A 22079-nucleotide genomic window follows, 5' to 3' on the forward strand; every position below is an offset into this window, starting at 1 on the left:
CAGATTGGTGTTGTCGGGGCTGGCCTATAGGTTTGACTTGGGTGAAATTCAAGAGGGGGTGGCCCTCGATTTTGTCTTCTCCGGTAACTAGGCGGGCCGACCATGGCAGGGGGAGGTGGCTAGGGGCCCCGGGGGGCTCGGGGCACGGGACAAAGCAATTTAATGCAATGGGGTTTAGCTTTGGTAAGGGTATCTTAAGCATGTGCATTTTTGGAAATAAGATCCCTTAGTTTGGGAGACTTTCAGTCCATGTCTTAGTTTAGGTGGTTAGATGGGTTTTGGCTCAGTCTTAGGTTCTAACTAATGGCTGAGGTGGATTTAATTTGATGACTTTAGGGTAGTTACGACATCTCTATGCATAGGTTCAACGTGGGTTCAAGTGATCAAAGTTTGGGTTTGGGCTAGGTTAACCATGTCAATTGGCCTGATTGATTGATCAAAATTGTGTAGATGATTTTTATGAAGATATATGGTGAAGGGTTAAAGTGATTTTGAGTTCAATTGGTAGGTCAATTTGAGGGATTTTTTAAATTTGGTCAATTTGGGTATGTTAGGCTAAACATGGTTCTAGGTTGGGCTAGCCTTGGGTTAATTCTAAATTGAATGATCCACATGATCAAGGGTGATGTTGTGAAGATTTTTCATGAAAACATAAAGAACATAAAGTGGAAGTTTTGGGGTTAAGGCCCTCAATTTGGTGAATTTTGGGGACATGGCCAATTTGAGGCCAATCCAATTTGAGGCAAATTTGGGGTTTTTGGACTTAGGTTGAAATAAAATAAAACTGATGTTTCACGAAGGCCACTTGAAGGTTAATTTTGATGTATGGGGATGTTATGAAGGTTTTTGTAACAAAAATTGTGGCCAATTGAGTGGGTTATGGGTTCAATTAGGTGGAACCAAGTCATAGGGCCAAAATTGGGGTTTTTAGTTTAGCTCGAAATTGGGTTCAAATCATGGACCAATTGAGCTTGTATTTGGTTAATATTGGTCACATCAAGGGTGAACTTGAGTTTAGAATTGAAATTGGGGTAAATTGAGACCAATTAGATAGACATTTGGGGTAATTTGAGAAAAAATATGGGCCTTTAAAGGGAAAATTGAGGGTTTTGGTCAAAGATGGCCAAATTGGCCAAATTGGGTCATGTGATAGTTGAGAAAAATGAAATTGGGAATATCTAGGAGGTTTTGGGAATTTTTGGGATTTTTTGGAATTTTGGGCTAAGGAGGGGTATTTTGGTAATTTGGCCAATTTTGGTGATTTTGGGTAGTTTGGGTGTTTTCAAGGTGTTTAAAATGATTTTTGACTCTATATAGTGGCCTTAGCTAAAACTTAGCCTAGGGCTAATGGTTTTAGGGAACCACTTATAGGAGTCTCCCAAAAGTATCAAGGGACCAAGCCCTAGAAGTTCTGGGTTTAGGGTAATGAGTGATTGTGAGATTAAGTGAGTGCCTTAGCTCTAGTCCAACACCCAGGGTCAACCCTAAGGTCAAATAGCCTTATAGGAACTCTCCAAAGGGCCTCATCTTGAGTTCCCCTATAATGACTCCACCTACTAAGTGCTAGAGGTTATGACCAATATATGGAACTTCAAGTTGAGTAGAGAAGAGTTTGGAATTTCTAATGGTGAGGGCTCCTTGTCTAGTTTTCTAAGAATAGTCAATAGGAAAGTCCTATGGCTAGACCTTAGGCTACTAAAGAGGAAAACTAAATCTCAACCAAAAGTGAGGTCAACAGAGACATTCCTATAAGAGTCTTATAAGCAGTTTTATATGCCCATAATACTGTGCCAACTCTAGCAGACCAATCTAATTTATAAGGATTTACAATCTTTTCTAAAATGCGTTTAATTTTATGATTTGATATCTCTGCTAGACCACTAGTGTGAGGATGATAAGCAGTAGAGAATCTATGCATAATATCATATTTCTTAATTAATTTTTTGATTCTCTTATTCCTGAAATGAGATCCTCCATCAGTAATAATTATTCTCGGCATTCCATATCTTGTAAAAATATTCTTAATTTAAAATTTAGAAACACTCCGAGCATCACATCTAAGTACAACAATAACTTCAATCAATTTGGACATATAATCAACAACAAGTAATACATATAATTTTCCAAATGAAGGCATAAATGGTCCCATAAAATCTAATCCCAACACATCAAAACTTTCAACTTCCTATGTGTAATTTAGAGGCATTTCATTTCTTCTAGATATATTTCCTACGCGATGACATCTATCGCACGTTTTAATATATTCATCAACAACTTTAAAAATAGCAGGCCAATAAAATCCAACTTGTAAAATTTTATATGCGGTTCTATTTGTTCCAAAATGTCCTCCAAATTCAGAATCATGGCATCTTTCAATTATCTATTGAGTTTCTTTATAAGTCACACATCTTCTAATAATTAGATCTTTACATTGTTTATATAAATACGGGTCATCCAAAAAATAGTCTTTTGAATCATATATAAACTTCTTTAATTGTAAATTTTCAATATCAGGTGGTAGAATATCACTTACAATATAATTTACTATATCAGCATACCACGGTACATCCATTTCATCAATACTATATAATTGTTCATCAGGGAAATTATCTAAAATTTCATTTGCAACATTAGTTAATATTTCTGTTTTTATTGTAGAAAAATGATCAACTATTTGATTATCATTTCCCTTTCCATCAATCATAGTAAAATCAAACTCTTTCAATAGAAGTATCCATCTAATTAATCTTTGTTTAGCATCCTTCATTTGCATTAAATATTTAATAGCAGAATGATCTGTAAGCACTATACATTTAGTTCCAATTAAATAAGGTCTAAGTTTATCAAAGGCATAAACAATAGCTAATAAATCTCTCTGTGTAGTAGTATAAATAATTTGAGCCTCATTTAGAGTCTTGCTAGCATAATATATAACCTTAAAAACTTTTTCGTGCCTTTGTCATAATACAACCCCAATAGCATAATCACTAGCACAACACATTATTTCAAATAGTTTTTCTCAGTTAGGTGGTACTATTTTAGGTACAGTGACTAATTTTTCTTTCATAATTCAAATGCTTTTATGCATTCTTCATTAAAATCAAAATTTTGTATCTTTTCTAAAAGTTGGCATAAAGCCTTAGTTATGTTTGAGAAAATTTTTATGTAGTGCCTGTAAAAACCAGCATATCCTAGAAAACTTCTCACCCCTTTAACATTAGTAGAATGTGGTAATTTTTCTATAACTTGAATTTTTGTAGGATCTACCTCCATGCCATTTTCAAAAATTTTATGCCCAAGTAATTTTATTGCCATTTTCAAAAATTTTATGCCCAAGTACAATACCTTCTGAAATCATAAATTGAAATTTTCCCAATTTAATACTAAATTGACTTTTTCACATACTTCTAGAACATTTTCTAAATTATTAAGGCATAATTCAAATGAAGTTCCAAATACAGAAAAATAGTTCATAAACACTTCCATTCCATGTTCTATAAAATTACTAAAAATTGACATCATACATCTTTGAAATGTTGCAGGTGCATTGCATAGTCCAAAAAGCATTCTACGAAAAGCAAATGTTTCATATGGGCTTGTATATGTTGTTTTCTCTTGATCCTCTGGAGCAATTGGAATTTGGTGATAACCAATATATCCATCTAAAAAATAATAATATCTATTCCCTGCCAATCTATCCAACATTTGGTCTAGAAAGGGTAAAAGAAAATGATCTTTTTTGGTGACCATATTTAATTTTATATAGTCAATTCAAATTCTCTAACCAGTTACTTGTCTTATTGGTATTAATTCATTTTTTTATTTTATTCAACAGTCACTCCTCCTTTCTTTGAAACACAGTGAATTGGGCTTACTCAAATAATATCTGAAATAGAATATATAATTCCAGCATCTAACCATTTTAAAGTCTCTTTATTAACAACTTCTTTCATTATCGCGTTTAATCTTCTCGGAGGATTAGCTTTAGGTTGATTTTTTTTCATCTAATAAAATTTTGTGCATACAAATTGAAGGACTAATTTCTTTAATATCAACTAAAGTCCATCCAAAAGCCTTTTTATACTTTTTCAACATTTCTATTAACTTTTCTTCCTAAATTTCAGTTAACTCGGAAGATATAATAACAGGTAATGTAGATGATTCCCCTAAAAGTACATACTTTAAATGGGCATGTAATATTTTTAATTCAAGTTCAGGTGGTTTAATACTTGAAGGAATAAGATTTTTACTATCGTTTTCCAACAGGTCTAACGTTTCAAATTTGCCCTGAATATAATCCAAATCTTCTTCTTTAACTTCATCTTCATTTTAAATTCTCCTTGCTTAAATTTATCTTCAAATTCTTTCTTAAACTGTTCATTACTTAAATACTCAACTACTTCCATCCTGAAACATTCATTATCTTTTTCTATTGCAGGATATTTCATAGCTTTTGCTATATTAAATTTTACTTCTTGATCATTAACTCTCATTATTAATTCTTTTTTTGTACATCTTTTACAGCTTTTCCTGTTACAAGAAATAGTCTCTCTAAAATAATAGGAATCTCTTTATCTTCCTTCATATCCAATACTATAAAATCTACAGGGAAAATAAATTTATCAACTTTGACTAGTACATCCTCTATAACACTTTTTGGATAAGTTATTGATCGGTCAGCTAACTGAAGAGTTACAGTAGTAGGGGAAATTTCTCCCAAATTTAAAAATTTAAAGATTTATAAGGGCATAAGACTGGTACTCACTCCTAAATCACATAAAGCCTTTCCATAAAACTTTTCACCAATTGCACAAGGTATAGTAAAGCTACCAGAATTTTTTAAATTTTCAGGAAGCCTTTTCTAGATAATAGCACTACACTCTTCACTGAGTTCAACGCACTGAGTTCAACGGTAACGGTCTCATGATATGTAAACTTCTTTTTCTTATTCAGTACATCCTTCATAAATTTTGCATAACTTGGCATTTGTTACAAAGTTTTAACAAAAGGATATTTATCGTTAACTTCTTAAGGATTTCCAAAAATTTTGTAAATTCTTTATCTTTATTCTTCTGCTTCAGTCTTTGAGGAAATGGAGGTAATGGTTTTTTTACAGGAACCTGTGTTTGTTCATTTTCCCATTGATCATTTTCCATTTCTTCCTTCTCTTCATGAACTTCAGTTTCTCTTTGGATCCTTGTTTCAGTTTCCTTTCTATTTAGTAACTGAATAACTTTAATTTGCTCTTTATTTTGATCTTTTGGATTAACTTCCACAGTACTCGGAAGAATTTCAGAAGGTCTGTTACTAAGTACAGTAGCATTAAAAACTAGGATTTCCTTTATTATTCAAATTTCCAGATGGATTCACCGAATTATTATAATTATTCCAACTAAAATTAGGGTGATTTTTCTATTCAAGGTTAAAATAATTAGCATAGGGATTGTTATTTCGATTATTTATATCATTTAAAGTTTCATAAGATTGTTGAGTATTAATAATCTGTCCCAGTGAATTTTCCTCTAATACTAGGAGTATTTGAGAATAATTCACTCCTATTTGATCAATCTTTTTAGAAATAACAGCAATTTGAGATGCCAAAATAGACATTGCATCTGAATCATGAATACTGGCTACTCTCTTAGGATTTACCCTTCCAGAGGTCCATTGAAAATTGTTATTCATTTCTTTAATTAAAGAATATGCTTCATCAAAAGGTTTTGACATTAATGATCCACCCGCAACAGCATCTATAATAAATCTTAATGATCCTACCAATCCATTGTAAAAGGTTTGAATTATTAACCAATTTGACAATGCATGGTGTGAAAATTTTCTAAGAAGATCCTTAAATCTTTCCCAGGCTTCATATATCGATTCCTCTTCCAACTGACAAAAAGATGTAATATCATTTCTAAGCATAGCGGTTTTCGAGGGTGGAAAATATTTAGCGAAGAATTTTTGTGATAGTTCTCCCCAAGTTCTAATAGATCCGTGTGCTAATGAATTTAACAAAGCTTTGGCTTTATCCCTTAATGAAAAAGGAAAAATTCTAAGCCTAAGAGCATCATTAGACACTCTGTCATATTTAAATGTAGCACAAATTTCAAGAAAACTAGCAAGATGTAAGTTAGGATCTTCAGTAGGTGATCCTCCAAGCTGATTATTTTGTACCATTTGGATAATAGCAGGTTTAAGCTCAAATGAATTAGCAGCAACATCAGGATTTTGAATAGTTAAATGAAGTTCATCTGCTGTCGAATTTGCATAATCTCTTAAAGGTCTTTGTCGATTTTCATTTATTAGATGTTCTATATTATTCACCATTTCTTTCAAATTTTTAGTTTCTTTTTGTTGTTTTCAAATTTTTCCAATAGTACGTTCTAACTCTGAATCGTAAGGTACTAAACCTTCAAATCCAATATTTATCATAAACAAATAAAGCAAGAAAGGTAAAATTTCTTTTAAAATACAATCTTTATTAATTTTTTTTTGGATTTTTTATATATTTTTTATATGTTTTTATAAATTTGTATATATATATTATCTAAAATTCTTAATTTATCAAAACTATTTAATGTAATTAAATTTAACTGTTACATTCTCCGGCAACGATGCCAAAAACTTGATCCCGAATTTTTATATGTAAGGATTTATGAAGTTGACACCACTACTACGCCAAAAACTTGATCCTTATATGAAAAGCAAGTTGTGTAAAATATATAAAATTATAGGCAATTAATAATGAGATTCTTTACATATCGTTATCAAGTAATAATGGACTTTTTATTTAAGCCTCGAATATCGATCCCACGTGGAAGGTGTAAACTAGAAATGATAAATTTTAATAGGAAATTTATAGAAAATCAAACGAATTCACTGTCACTAATTTTGAATGTTGAGATTTTAACTAGACTAAATTACATAATTATTAGCAAAAATGGAAATGCAACTTTTATTATTAAATACTAATCTAAGAACTATGTTTAGGTAATTTAATTTATCAAAACTATTTAATGTAATTAAATTTAACTGTTACATTCTCCGGCAACGATGCCAAAAACTTGATCCCGAATTTTTATATGTAAGGATTTATGAAGTTGACACCACTACTACGCCAAAAACTTGATCCTTATATGAAAAGCAAGTTGTGTAAAATATATAAAATTATAGGCAATTAATAATGAGATTCTTTACATATCGTTATCAAGTAATAATGGACTTTTTATTTAAGCCTCGAATATCGATCCCACGTGGAAGGTGTAAACTAGAAATGATAAATTTTAATAGGAAATTTATAGAAAATCAAACGAATTCACTGTCACTAATTTTGAATGTTGAGATTTTAACTAGACTAAATTACATAATTATTAGCAAAAATGGAAATGCAACTTTTATTATTAAATACTAATCTAAGAACTATGTTTAGGTAATGAAGATTTCTTATGTGAAAAAACATCCTTCCCACTACAATGAAAATTGGTGAAATGTGATGAGATAAATATTTTTAATATGTATTATGCCAAATAGGAGCAATTTTAATTCTCTACCCTGATACAATGCGTAGAAAATCATTGGCTAATCTTAGGTTTAGTCCCTAAATTCATGGCTAGGCTAGGAGGATACCAGCTTCCACTCCAGAGCTCCCACTTCCCTTCACCTGAAGGCTAACTCTCAGTTTAGTTTTTAAACACTAAGACCAAATTGAGGATTTTAGTCTGTCACCCTAAAGATTCTTTAATTTTACACCCAATAAAGAATATTTTCCTATTTATTTACACTTAACAAATCAATTGGTCAAACTGAAAAGTAAATTAAGTTCGGAGTTAAAAAATCATCATAATTTTTTTTTATATTTTAATTATGACACATCATTTTATCTCTTCATTTCATCATATCTCAGATAGGGGAAAGATAGAGGGAACTACTCAGACTTCATGAGAAAGATACGACAAAACACAAATTTTATATATAAAATAAAGTTCATACAACACTAAATAAACAAACAACTTATTTGGAACTCTTTCTCAAAGCAAATCCTTTGTAGCCTTTCCTTAGAAATGTCGGAAGAAGAATTCTCTCACTTTTCTCCTTCTCCAACACTGTTACGGAAAGTTTCACACTAAATCTCACCACAAAACTCACCACAAAAACTCTAAACTATGAAAGCAAAATCACTAATTGACTCCAATATGATAGTGGAACGAAATGATGTCGAGCAAAAAATGAATGAAGAGGGATGAAAAATTTAGAGGAGCGAATTTTCTGATGAAAGTCGGCCCCAAATAGAGCCCAAGGTCGGTTCTCCAAGAGATGCCTCCAAAAACTCTTAAAAAAGTCGTTCAAATACATCAAACCTTCTGGAAAAGGGGTTTGCACAGCCTTTGGTGCTGTCGGCGCTGGTCTGGCGCTGTCGGTGCTGAGTAAAAATCTCCAGCGTTAAATTATTCTCCACCGTCGTCACTGACCTCGGCTTTGCCGACACTGAGCATTTCTTTAAAAACTTAATTTTGACTGTAAATTTCATCATTCTTGCTTTTTTTTTACTTTATGCCCTAAAAATCAACAACGTGCAAGAAAACATCAAAATACCTTCCATTAAAATGCAATATCACCAAAAATGAGTATAAAATATGGGTCTTAAAATGCATATATTTTTGGTGTATCAATGGCTCCTATTTCTCATTCTTTTGTTGATGCAGTTTTGGATGGAGGGGGTGGTTCTTCGACCACACCCAACACTGGTATGTTTCCACAAGGGTTTCAAGACACTCTTATTATGGGAGGGGATTACTCCTTCATTAAGAAGTTGGGAAAAAATGGGAAACTTGCTTTGTATGTCACTTAAAATGAAACTTCGATTCTTACTTCTTCTTATTGTTTGGCCCTTGTTGGTAAATTTTTGTATGGTATTACGAAAGTTTATTTGATTAGGAGAGAATTTGAAATGCTAAAATTAAAAGGCTGATGTAAGGATGGAATCTTATATGGAAGACACATCTTAATACAACTTGCTAATGAAGAGAACTATACTCGTCTCTTTGTATTCATTTTCCAGGGCTTAAACTGCATCTTCTTAATCATGAGATACTTTTCTCTCTTTTGGCTGCATATGGTAGGCCTTTGAAAATGGATAGCACCACTTATATGTTTTCGAGACCATATGAAGCTTATATTCTTATAGAATGAGACAAAACACAAACATTTTGCAATGAAGCTTGGATAAGGTTGCAACATCAGGGATACTGGCGACCTGTTGAAATTGAAAGGCACCCTTTCTATTGCACTAATTGTTCTATGTTTGGTCATTAGACTTCATCATGTTATAGATTGAATCCTCATCTCAAAAATGCTCATAACATCCCACCCACTAGTCTACCCAAAAAAAAAACAATCGTGTTGATCCCCAAGTTATCTCACCTTCTACTGATAATGAGGTTGATTTAGGGGTAAACCTTCCTATACAAACTACTAAGTCCAATTTAGAAAATTTGGGCAATGACGCTACACTCACACTTTTTGATGTGATACCTGATGATGGTAATGCTCTAAATGATGATTGTAATGCACTAAATGTGAATGTGGTTATTGATAAGCCTGTGGAAGCAATCTTACCAAACCCCTCACCTGCAATTTCTACTGTTTCTGATAAAATTCTGGAAAATCATGAGGCTTTTATTTCCTCTAGTTCTACTATTGATACTAATACTTATTTACAACTTGCAACCAAAACTTTAGAAAAAGAATGGCAGGTTCAAAAGCATTAAAAAAAAGGATAAACAAAATAATGAGCTTTCTTGTCTTAATGTAAGAAATCTTATACAGGAAAATATCTATCATTCTGATGAGGAGCAGTTAGTCAACCCCACGAGATCTTCTAGAAGGGCTAGCTCATGTCATCATGTTTAACATTATGATTTAGAATATTAGGGGAGCGGTGAACCCTAACTCCCTTAATAGACTCAAACATCTTAGTAGGGTTCACAAGCTTCTCATTTTTGTTACTTTGGAGCCTATGGTTCATGTTAATAAAAGCAAAATTTTCAATAAATTTAAAGGGTATCATTCCTGATGTAACATCAATAACAAAATTTGGCATTTTTGGAAGCACTCTATCAATCTTTCTATTATTGAAGATGAGGAACAATATGTTTTAACACAGATCAAGTTTGAAGATTTCCAAGGGCGGGGCACTTTTTTCTATGCTAGTTCACATCTGCAAGATAAATATTTCCTTTGGTAAAAACTTAGCTTATGGGAAGTCATATTAATGAGAATTGGTTTTTTGGAGGTGACTTTAATAAGATTATGGAACCTATGGAGAAAAGGGGATAGTAGAGATGATCTTGCTCTTATTAACAGATTCTCTAACCATATATTTGAATTTGGTTATTCTGGCTCTTGTTTTACATAGAGAAGGGGTTTTCTTTATCAATGCCTGGATCGCTATTTAGGAAATTCAACATTTTTAAGCTATTTTCCTATTGTGCGGGTTCAACATTTAAGCTTTTCTACATCTGATCATAATTCCATTATGCTTACTTTAGCATTTACTGTTAAATCGAGCAAATCATGTTTCAAGTTTGTTAATGTTTGGAATTCTCACAATACATATTTAAATTTAGTGAAGCATGTGTGGCAGTATGATGGAGTTGGGACTCAATTGTTTGTTATGTGGCAACTCCACAAAAAGATGGTTGCTCATCTCAGTAAATGAAATTATCAAGTCTTCAGTAATATACATAAAAAAAGTGTTGGATGCACAGAATATTGTTGACTCTTCGGAAGCTCAACACATTCACTCTTCTGATTTGATGGATACTCTTTATCAGGCTCATATTTCTTTAATGGATGTTATAACTATTGGAGAAAATTTTCTTCAATAGAAGACAAATGATATATCCTTTGTTGTTGAGGATAGAAACACTAAGTATTTTCATGCCACTTTAAAGCACATAATAAACATTCATAGTATTTTGAAAATTAAAAATGGGAATGGGAAAATATTAAATAACATGGATGATAATGAAGAAAGTTTTGTTAACTATTTTACTAAGCTTTTTCAGTCCTCTACACCCGTTATTCCTCTAGACTCTATTCACTTTGTTGATGTTTATAATTACATCAATAGCCTCTATTTAACTCATCCCTCTGATGAACAGGAAATACTTGATGCTTTTAAATCTATTTTCCCCAACGAATCTCCTGATTCTAATGGCTTCTCCTCCTCTTTATACACTCACTCTTAGGATGTTATAAAAAAGGAAATTGTTCTTGCCATATAAAGTTTCTTCCTTGGAGATAATCCTAGTAAATATTTCAATTCTACTTTGATTTTGCTCATACCTAAAGGTAATGATAAGATTTGCTGGGATAATTTTCGTCATCTTGCTCTTATTATTGTTATTTCTAAAGTTATGAGTAAGATTATTTTGAGTAGATTGCAGCCACATCTCTCTAATATCATTACTCCACAATAATCTGCTTTCATTAAAGGTAGGGATATTACTAATAATATCCTTTTAGTACAGGAGATAATTGAAGATCTGGATAAAAACTGCAGGGGGGAAACATGGTCCTTAAATTGGACATTAAGAAAGCTTTCAACACTATTAGTTGGGATTTCATCATAAATATTTTGCAGGCTAAAGGCTTCCAACAAGAATTTTGCTTACTTATTAAGAGATGGGTCTCTAATAACTACTATAGTGCGATGGTAAATGGCAAAGCACATGGTTTTTTCTCTGCTAACAGGGGCATTAAAAAAGGAGATCCACTTTATCCCACCATTTTCATTATTGCATTTGATTATCTTTCGAGGCTTATTAATAATTTGCATATTAAGCATTCTTATATACAATTTTCACATAAATCTAAGATTGTGGTGAGTCAACTTTCTTATGATGATGTGTTATATTGTTCTTAAATGTAAGCAAGCGTGCTATTGAAGCTACCATGTCCTTGTTAAGGGACTTCTAAAGCACATCTGGGTTGATGTTTAATTTAGCTAAATGCACTATTTATTTAGGTAAAAGTTCCCCCTCTATTATTCAAGCTTGGGTTTCCACTTATATTGGTTGCAAGTTATCTAAGCTCCCCATTAAATACCTTGGGGTGGATATCCTTAGAGGTAGGAAAAAATAAACATGGATGGATGATGTGATTAATAAATTTAAACTCAAGATTAATGATTGGAGAAATACTTTTTTGTCCAATGGTGGTAGACTCACTTTGTTGAAAAGTGTCCTTTGTACTCTTCCTCTCTATTCTATGCAAGTTCATAAAATCAATAAGTGCACACAAAAAACTCTAGAGACAGTATTCAACAAGTTTTGTTGGAAAGGTACTAGATCCCCCAAATTTTAGACTAATTGGAAGAACAATAACATGCCTCTTTATGCAGGAGGGCTTAGTTTTAAAACTTTGAAACAAATTATTGATATTAATATGTGTAAGCTTTGGTTTAAATTTTGTTTGGGTGATCTCTATGGGCTCAGTTTATGCACCAAAAATATTATAAATAGCTTCATCCATCTAATGTCATATGGAAGATGGGGGATTCTAAACTTTGGAAGGCACTTATTTCTACTCAAGATGTGGCTTCTCATTTTATTTATTCAGATATTGGAGATGGTAGAATTTATTTTTGGAATGATGAATGGGGGATTTCCTCCCAAAATAACTTACCAAATTCTGGTTATGATACTTATCAGTTAATTTCAGATTGTTGGATCGATAGTGTCTGGAACTTAGCTAAACTAACTTATTTAGTTGGACAATTAGCTCCCGCTATTGCCACAATACCTATTAGAGCTCATGAAAAGGATATCCCTTTATGGAAATTTCAAAGCAGAACTTCTATTACTAAAATGCTTTATTCCAAGTTGCATACTTTTACTCAATAGAAATGGAATTGTTACATTTGGCATAAATACATATCTCCTTCTATCTCCTTATTTATATGGAGATATTTTCATAACTTGCTACCTCCTAATGATATTCTTAAACTGAAAGGGCTGAAACTTGCTTCTTTTTGTTATAATTGTAAAAAGGATGTTGAATCCTCAAATCATGTGTTTTTTATTGCCCATTTGCTAAAGAGGTTTGGAGTCGGTTGGGGTGCTACTTTGGCATCAATTGGCCCCAAATTTAAGATTAAAAAGTGCTATTGATATTTGGAAGGATTTGAATCCATCTTATTAAAATCTTTATTACTTTCCTACAATTTTGTTATGGTTCATTTGGATGGTTAAAAATAGTCATAATTATGAAAATCCTTGTCACAATCCTACTACTATCACTACATTAGTTGTGGTAAATTTTCATATGGCCTAGAAATTAGCAAATGGTATAGAAGCCTCACTTCCTACTGGGTGAGGCAGGAGACCCATTTTGATTAAATGGGCACCATCCCCCCAAGGCTGGATAAAAGTAAATATTGATGGTAGCTATTCTTCAGCTTATGTTGGGGTGGGGGGGCTGTTTAGAGATGCGTATGGAAAGTGTATTGATTTTTTTTACTTCTCCATGTATTGCTACTTCCTCAATGAAGTTGAAACTCATGCAGTGATTGCTGTCCTACAAACTGCTGTCACTCTTCAATTAAAATTTATTGTTGTGGAAATTGATTCTAAGAGTCTATTTTACACCCTCACGGTTAATATTGAGCTTTTTTGGCATATTATTTCCTTGTTGAGAAGAATTTTGGCTCTTTATTGAGGTGCATAAGCTTAATATACAATACTCTTTTATTAGTAGAGAGGGAAATACCTCTATGGATTGGTTACCAAAAAGGAGAGAGCAAGGTGCTTTGGTTGGTGATACTCGACACTCATTACTCACTCTTAAACATAGTGACTTATTGGATGCCCCTTATGTTAGAATTTAATTTTCCTTTCCTTTTAATGCAATTTTCTGTTGCTGAGTTGGGTTTTCCTGCTCATATTGTTGGTTTTTTGGAAAATGCATGGAATTGATGTCTACCTTTTAGGATGGAATTTTTGGTTCTTGACTACAGATTTTGGGTATAAAATATGAGTTTGATTTTATTTGATTGGCTCTCTTTGAACAGCCCTAATCCACTGGTACACTGTTTCTCACGGGTTCTCAAATTTTGAAAGGATATTACTCTGCTTGATGTCCTTATTATGGTTGATGGGAAAGTGATCATGAGTTGCACTATATATTTTGGAATTGTGATTTCAACTTTGGTTTTTAGTGCAGTTTTCGGGGATTAGATAAACTATACTATTTGCTTCTTCTATTTTCTACTTTTTGGGTGCTTAATCAAATTTAGAATGCAGATCATCATCAAGTGGAGATGATATTATGTTCCATTCAAGCTGCCTTCAATGATTTGAAGTTTCTAACATGTTGCAATTACTCTTTTTATCGATACAGGGCTGCTTTAATAATTGCAGGTTCAAAAGTCTACCATTGCACTTATCTTTGGTTCAGAAAGCCTTTACTTCATTTTTTGTTGTTCTTTTCTACAGACATATTGGTTTTTGCTATACATGTCTGTTTTGGGTATAGTTTTTCTAATTAGTATACATTTTGTGGATATACATGTATTTTTGGGTTTTTATTCCTTTAACCTTTTGCTTTTCTTTCGCATGGAGTTGTACTATGGAAAGTGGATCCCCTAAGACTATATTGTTTTTTTCTTTTGCTTTTAGAAGGGGATCCACTCTCCCTCCCCCTTTTTGTAACCATTTTTATTATTAACACGTAAGGAGCCACGAGTTGCTCTTTTAATTAAAAAACTAAATTCTCTTACTTATTTCTATATTCAAAATTTTACTTCCCTAATATACCTTCATATACATAATCATTTTCTTCAAATCAAAATCAAATTTATTTGTGGCACATTTGAGAACAAATAAACTTCAGGTTTTAGAAAATTATTCATCCCCCCCCCCCAAACTTAAATTTTTAAAAAGATAAAACATTTTAGCATCATATCTATATACAGGTAGGAAAGAAAACTAAAAATAACATGCTTGCAGAAATTTTTACAACCTAAATATACAAGTACAAAAATTAAAAATAAGAGTAAAAATTAATTGATCAAATTTTACTTTACTTAACCTATAGAGATTTATTAGACTTCTATGCAGTGGAGGATAACATAAAAGAAATAAACACACTAACAAACATTCAAAACTGCAAAATAAAGAAATGATTGATAGTAAATTAAAAATATTAAACATGACGTTTTTAAGTGAAAGTTAGTAATATTCTAAACCTTCCTAAGATTTAGGATTAAGTTCAAGACAGACTAACTGACAGACTAACTAAATACACTACTAAATACACTAAACAACACAATTAACACAATTGCTACCACAAATACAAAATAACTGCTCTCAAGAACATAAATATATCACAGTAATGTCTAACAAAATAAAACACAAACAAAACTAATAGTCTCAACAAGTACAACTCAAAACAAAAAGACAGTACATTATAATTGTACCACAAAAAGTTCACAACAAAACTACAGAATTCAATCTAGTCAACATAACTATCATCACTATGCTAAACAGTTGTAGGCTCATATGATGGATATTTTGGATATTGAGGGAAAACTACACTATGGTCACCTCTCGTGAACTTTTCCATAGATGAGTGCAATTTCTCCTCATAATCACTATGTCTCCTCATATATCCATCTATATGAAATGCAATTTTTTTTTAAATTCAATACCTTATCAGTGGTGTAGTTAATGTTGTCCAATATCATTTACAATAGTTGTGACTGTGAATTAGATCTAGAAGTCTGACCTTGTGATGTTGAAGCACGTGAGGTAGAGGCTCAAGATGTAAAAGAACCTGCACTGCTATAAAATTCAGTTCTCCATCAAAAGATCGAATTATGGAGTAAGATTTCACATTGACACTAGTAATGGGCTTAAGTAGCTACAAAATCTCCTCCCAGCTATCAAATATAACATTTCCCTGGTTGCATAATGAAAAGATCAAGGATTTGAATCCCAAACCTGCAATAGTATCAGCGACGACGGAACTGGTGATACTATCATAAATTATAGCTCCAATATCAATGATCTTAAACTACTGAATGCAATAGTTCAAGGTTACTCTATCTCGCATCACTTCATTGAGGTGGTTTATTGGCAGCAGACGAGCAGAAATAAAGTAGTGACAAGCCTTCGATGTGGCATCCAACTTTGATGTGGGGAAGTTGACTCTTCTTTCATTAGTAATCTTCCATAATCCCCTTCCACCAGTCAATGAGGCTATAATCTTGTCCAACTTCTCCTCATTCAGACTATAGGTTGAATAAAAACATAATGTGCTCGAGGGCAATTGATAGAACAAATTTATTACCTCCGGGGAGAAAGGTACTTGTTTTCCTTGAATCATGACTCCATCTTCTTCAGCTTCAATGAGATTCCCATACAACTCCCAAACAACAGAAATAACGGCCACATCAAAAACACTCCCACTGTCGGTGAACGATCAAGTCTTGTACTACTCCACCTGGGCACTTAAAACATCACTCAGGGATCAAATTCCTTGATTTCAGTGCATCACTTTATCGATCCTGAACTCTCGAACTAATGCACTGGTTCGAATCAAAATGAGCTTTTCCTTTGCTCATCTTCATTCATGGGGCCATTTCTAAAAATAAAATAAAATTCACAATAAACCCCAAATTCAACTCTAAATCATCAGACTCAACTCCTAAAAGCTTAAACTATGAAATCTATATATTTTCCATAGATTTTTCTCAAATTTTCACCATGAATAGTGATTTTCGGTCAAATCCATAATGTGCCCAAAATACATAGTGAAAATAAAAAAATTTTACATAAAAGTGAAGCTCTTACCTTAAGAAGATCAAATATAACAAATTTTCCTTGAAAAAATCCAAGAAATCTTTACTTAAGATGATGCCCTAGCTCCCAAACTTGCAAAAATTGAAGGTAGGAGATGAAGTTGGGGGAAAAAATGGAGTTTTTCGGCCCAAAATTCACTTCAAACCATTCACAAACCGGTTTACGTGAATCGGCGCTTAAGCATGAATGGTTCAGCGCTTATGCGCCAATCTCTCTGGTAAGCCTACGCTTAAGCGCGAGGTCTTGGTGCTTAGGCGCCAATGCAAAAATTTTGATACTTTCGATTTTACGCAACATCCACTTCTAGCCTAAGTCAACCACTTCTAAATGGTCTTATAAATCTTTAATAACTATTTTTTTTTTCTTTTTCAACTCTCCTCTTTCTCATGATTCACCAATCTTAACTAATTAGATTCAATACAAAAGTTTACACAAACAAACACTTATATTAAATCACAAACAATTACAAATAATTTCAATTCAAAATTTCTCAATCCAAAGAGTCTTAGATGAGATAGTTCCAAAACACAAACACTAAAAAATCATAGCATTAAAGACACACGAAACAAACTTAACACAATTAAACAAACACTAAACAGACAAACATCAAAAAAAGAACTTAATTCCACTCTCCTTCCAGTGGAATGAATCCTGATCTATCATTAGTCTCTCCTTGGGCATTTGGAATATAAATATGATAGATCGTACGATGGTGAAGAACTCTGCTTGAGTTTTCTTCAATCCATTTGTTTTTCAAATACATAGCCTTGTCCTCTTCTTCCACAAAACTATTATGGCTAAATTGCATTTTAACTTGTCATCCCTTATACTCTAGATGTGTGTTAACTTCAATCACTTTCGCTTCAATTGATGCTACGCCAGCCTCAATTTTAGTGATTTTTTCTGCTATCCCTTCAATATTAACTAATAACATTATTCTTCAAAGTTTCCTCCTTTTTCTTCAAATCACTCTCCCAGGATGACATCTTTCTAAGAACTCTCACTCTTCACTAATAATTTAGGGTTAAACTGTAATGTAGTGGAACTTCTCCTCATACCATTCAATTTATAGGCTCTAGATCACACCTGAAACCTCTAGAAACATTCCCAAACCACTAACCCACATTTAAAACCACTAAACCATGTTTAAAACTTTTAGAAACATAATTTAGAAACTGCCGTGCTTAAGCGCCGAATGTTGGCACTTAAGCGCCAGTGTTTAATTTAGCACAGGTTAGCTTAGAGTCCACAAACTCATTCTAACATGTCTAAATCATCTTTTAAGGTCTCAGAATCATTAATAAATCATCACATATTCAATATACTACTAGAATTTTCTAAATCGAACAAAAAACATAACAGTCAAAACAAACACACAGATAACTATGGGTTGCCTCCCATAAAGCGCTTGGTTTAACATCGTCAGCCCGACGTAAACAGTGCTTATTTTAGTTGACCCAACAACATAATAACTTTCAATTTAAGTTGATCGCAGAAAAATTAGGGTTTCAACCTATGACCATTCACTTTAAATATTTATCATTTTTAGGATCTTTGATATCTACAGCTCCATAGGTATAAACTTCTGTAAAAATAAATATGCCCATCCACCTGGATATAAGTTTGCCTCGAAATAATCTTAACCTTGCATTATATAAAAAAACGTGTTGTCCTTGCCCAAAATTTTTAGTAAGAATCCTCCAATCATGCCATGTCTTCATTCTTTCTTTATAAATCTTTGCACTCTCATAAGATTCTTTCCTTATCTCTTTAAGCTCATTTAACTACAATAGTCTTTTCTCTCTAGCATGCTTTAAATTGTAGTTAAATTATTTAATATCCCAATATGCTTTATGCACAACTTCATCTGGTAAATGACAAGCTTTTCCAAATATTATCCTGTATGGGGACTTTCCTATAGGACTTTTATATGCAGTCCTATAAGCCCACAAAGCATAGTCAAGTTAGACTGACCAATCCATTTTGATTGGATTCACTGATATTTCCAATATTCTTTTATTTTCATAATTGGATAATTCAATCAACCCACTTATCTGAGGATGATAAGCAGTGGCAAATTGATGTTTGATATGATATTTTTATATTAATTTCTTCATCATTTCATTTTTAAAATGACTTCCCCCATCAGTTATGATCACTCTCGGTATCCCAATTCTACAAAATATGTTTGTTCTCAAAAATTTTGTAACACTTTGAGCATCATATTAAGGTAAAGAAATAGCTTCAATCCATTTGGATACATAGTCTACTACTAATAATGTATATAAATTTCTGAAAGATAGTATAAATGGTCCCATGAAATCTAATCCCCAAACATCAAATATCTCAACTTCTAACAAATGATTGAGGGGCATCTAATTTCTCCTAGAAATATTTCTTACTCGTTGGCATTGATCACAAGTTTTGATATAAATGTTATCATCTCTAAAGATTGTAGGCCAAAAAAATTTAGATTGCAAAATTTTGTATGTTGCTTTATCAACACCAAAATGACCATAAAAATCATAATTATGACATTTTTGGATAATTTCATAAGTTTCCTATAACGACAAACATCTTTGAATAATAAGATCCTTTCCTTATTTATATAAAAAAAGGGTCATCCCAAAAATCATTCTTAGCTTTAGATAAAAATTTCCTCTTTTGGTTGTATGTCATTCCGTAGAGTGTAATATCACTAACAATGAAGATCATAATGTTGGCATATCATGGAACACGCCACTCATTAACACTAAATAATTTTTCATCTGGAAAATGTTCATTAATTTCTTTTTTAAAACAGACTAGTTTTTCTAATTCAAGCCTGGACAGATGATCAGGAATTTGATTCTCAGCTCCCTTCTTATCTACTATCTCAAAGTCAAATTCTTGTAAAAGAAGAATCCATCTTATAAGTCTTGGTTTTGCATCCTTGTTTTTCATTAAATATGTAATAATAGAATGATAATTATTCACAACATATTTAGTTCTAATTAAGTATGATCTAAATTTATGAAAAGCATATACTACTGCTAGTAACTCTTTCTCAGTTATGGTACAATTAATTTGAACTTCATTAAGAGTTCCATTAGTGTAGTAGATTAATTTTAAGAGTTTATCATGCTTTTGTCCTAAAACAGCTCTAATAACATAATCACTTGCATCACACAATAGTTCAAAAGGTTTTTCCTAATATGGTGAAAAAATAATTGGTGTAGTGACTAAATTTTTCTTTTAATAACTCAAAATCTTTTTTAGGAACTCCTTATCAAAATTAAAAATTACATCATTTTCAAGCAAATAGCAAAGAAGCTTAACATTTTTTGAAAAGTCTTTAATATACTGCTTGTACAATTCATAATTTCCTAAAAAAAACTCGTAATTTCCCTTGCACTTGTTGAGTAAGGTAAATTAGCGATGAATTAAATTTTTGAATGGTCTACTTCCATACCATTTTCTGAAATATGTTGTTGTAAAATAATTCCTCTTGCTAAGATAAATTGACATTTATCCCAGTTAAGGACTAAATTTATTTCTTCACAGTGCTTAAGAACTTTTGATAAATAGTCCAAAGTCCAAACATGATTCAAATGAGTCCAAACATGATTCAAATGAAGCTCCAAACACTAAAAAATCATCCATAAAAACTTAATTTCATTTTTTTGATTAAATAACAAAAAATAGCCATCATATATATTTGAAATGTTGCAAGGGCATTACATAATTCAAAGAGCATTCTTCTAAAAGAAAATGTACTATAAGGACTGGTAAAGTTCTTTTCTTTTGATCCTCAGGAGTTATTTGTGTTTGGTGAAAACTAGTATATCCATCCAAAAAATAAAAGTATTTATGCCTAGCTAGTCTATCCAACATTTGATCTAGAAAGGGTAATGGAAAATGATCTTTCCTTGTGGAGAGATTTAATTTTCTATTATCAATGCATATTCATAATCCTGTGACTTATCTTGTTAGTATTAACTCATTATGTTGATTCATAGTCACAATCACTCCTCCTCTCTTAGGAACATAGTGAATTGTACTAACCCATGCACTTGCTAAAATAAGGTAGATAATTTCATCATCAAACCACTTTAAAATCTCTTTCTTAACAACTTTCATAATAGGATTTAATCACCTTTGAGGACCAGCCCTGGGTTTACAACTCTCTTTCATATGAATTTTATGCATAAAAATTTAAGTACTGATTCCTTTTATATTAGTAATTGTCCAACGAAAGGCTTTCTTATAACTCTTCAAGGTTTTCATTAAACTCATTTCTTCTTCTACAATTAATTTTGATGAAATTATAATAAGTAATATTGAGGAATCACCTAAAAAGGCATACTTTAAATGTGCCAAAAGTAACTTCAACTCAAGCTTAGGAGGTTTTTCAATTGATGGACAAAAAGATGTATCGTTTTCTGTCATGTCCTTTTCTATTATGTCCAAAACTTCAAGACTTTCTCGAACATAATTTGAATCTTCCTTATAAAAATCTTCACATTGAAATTGACCTAATTCTTCCTCTTGCTCATGTTCCAAATCTTTCATTTCAGATTTCACTTTATAAGTTGTTTTGACATGGCATTCACTTAAATATCTTATCAGATCCATTCTATAGCATTCATCATCTTTACCTTTTGTTGGATGTTTCATTGATTTGAAAATATTAAACATAAGTGTCTGATCATTGACACACAAAGTTAATTCCCCTTTCTACACATCTATCATTGCTCTTCCTGTGGCTAGGAAAGGTCTCCCCAAAATGAAAGGTATCTTCTTATCTTCCTCCATATATAACACAATGAAATCCTTTAGAAAGATAAATTGATCCACTTTCACTAAGACATCTTTTATAACTCCTTTAGGATTTATTATTGAACGATCAGCTAACTGCAGAGTTATAGTAGTAGGGAATATTTCTCCTAATCCCAATCTTTTAAATATTGATAGCATAACATTAATGCTTGCACCTAAATCACATAAAGCTTTCCCATAAAATATGTCTCCAATTGCACATGGAATTGAAAAGCAACCAGAATCTTTATGCTATTCATGAAGATTTTTCTAATATATAGCACTGCAGCCTCACTAAGTGCAACAGTCACGTTATTATCAAACTTCCTTTTCTTGTTAAGAATAACATTTATAAACTTCACATAGCTTGGAAATTGTTCTAAGGCTTCAATAAATGGAATATTAATTGTAAGCTTCTTA

Source organism: Phalaenopsis equestris, unplaced genomic scaffold (genome assembly GCF_001263595.1).
Source record: "Phalaenopsis equestris unplaced genomic scaffold, ASM126359v1 Scaffold001082, whole genome shotgun sequence".
NCBI lineage: Eukaryota > Viridiplantae > Streptophyta > Magnoliopsida > Asparagales > Orchidaceae > Phalaenopsis > Phalaenopsis equestris.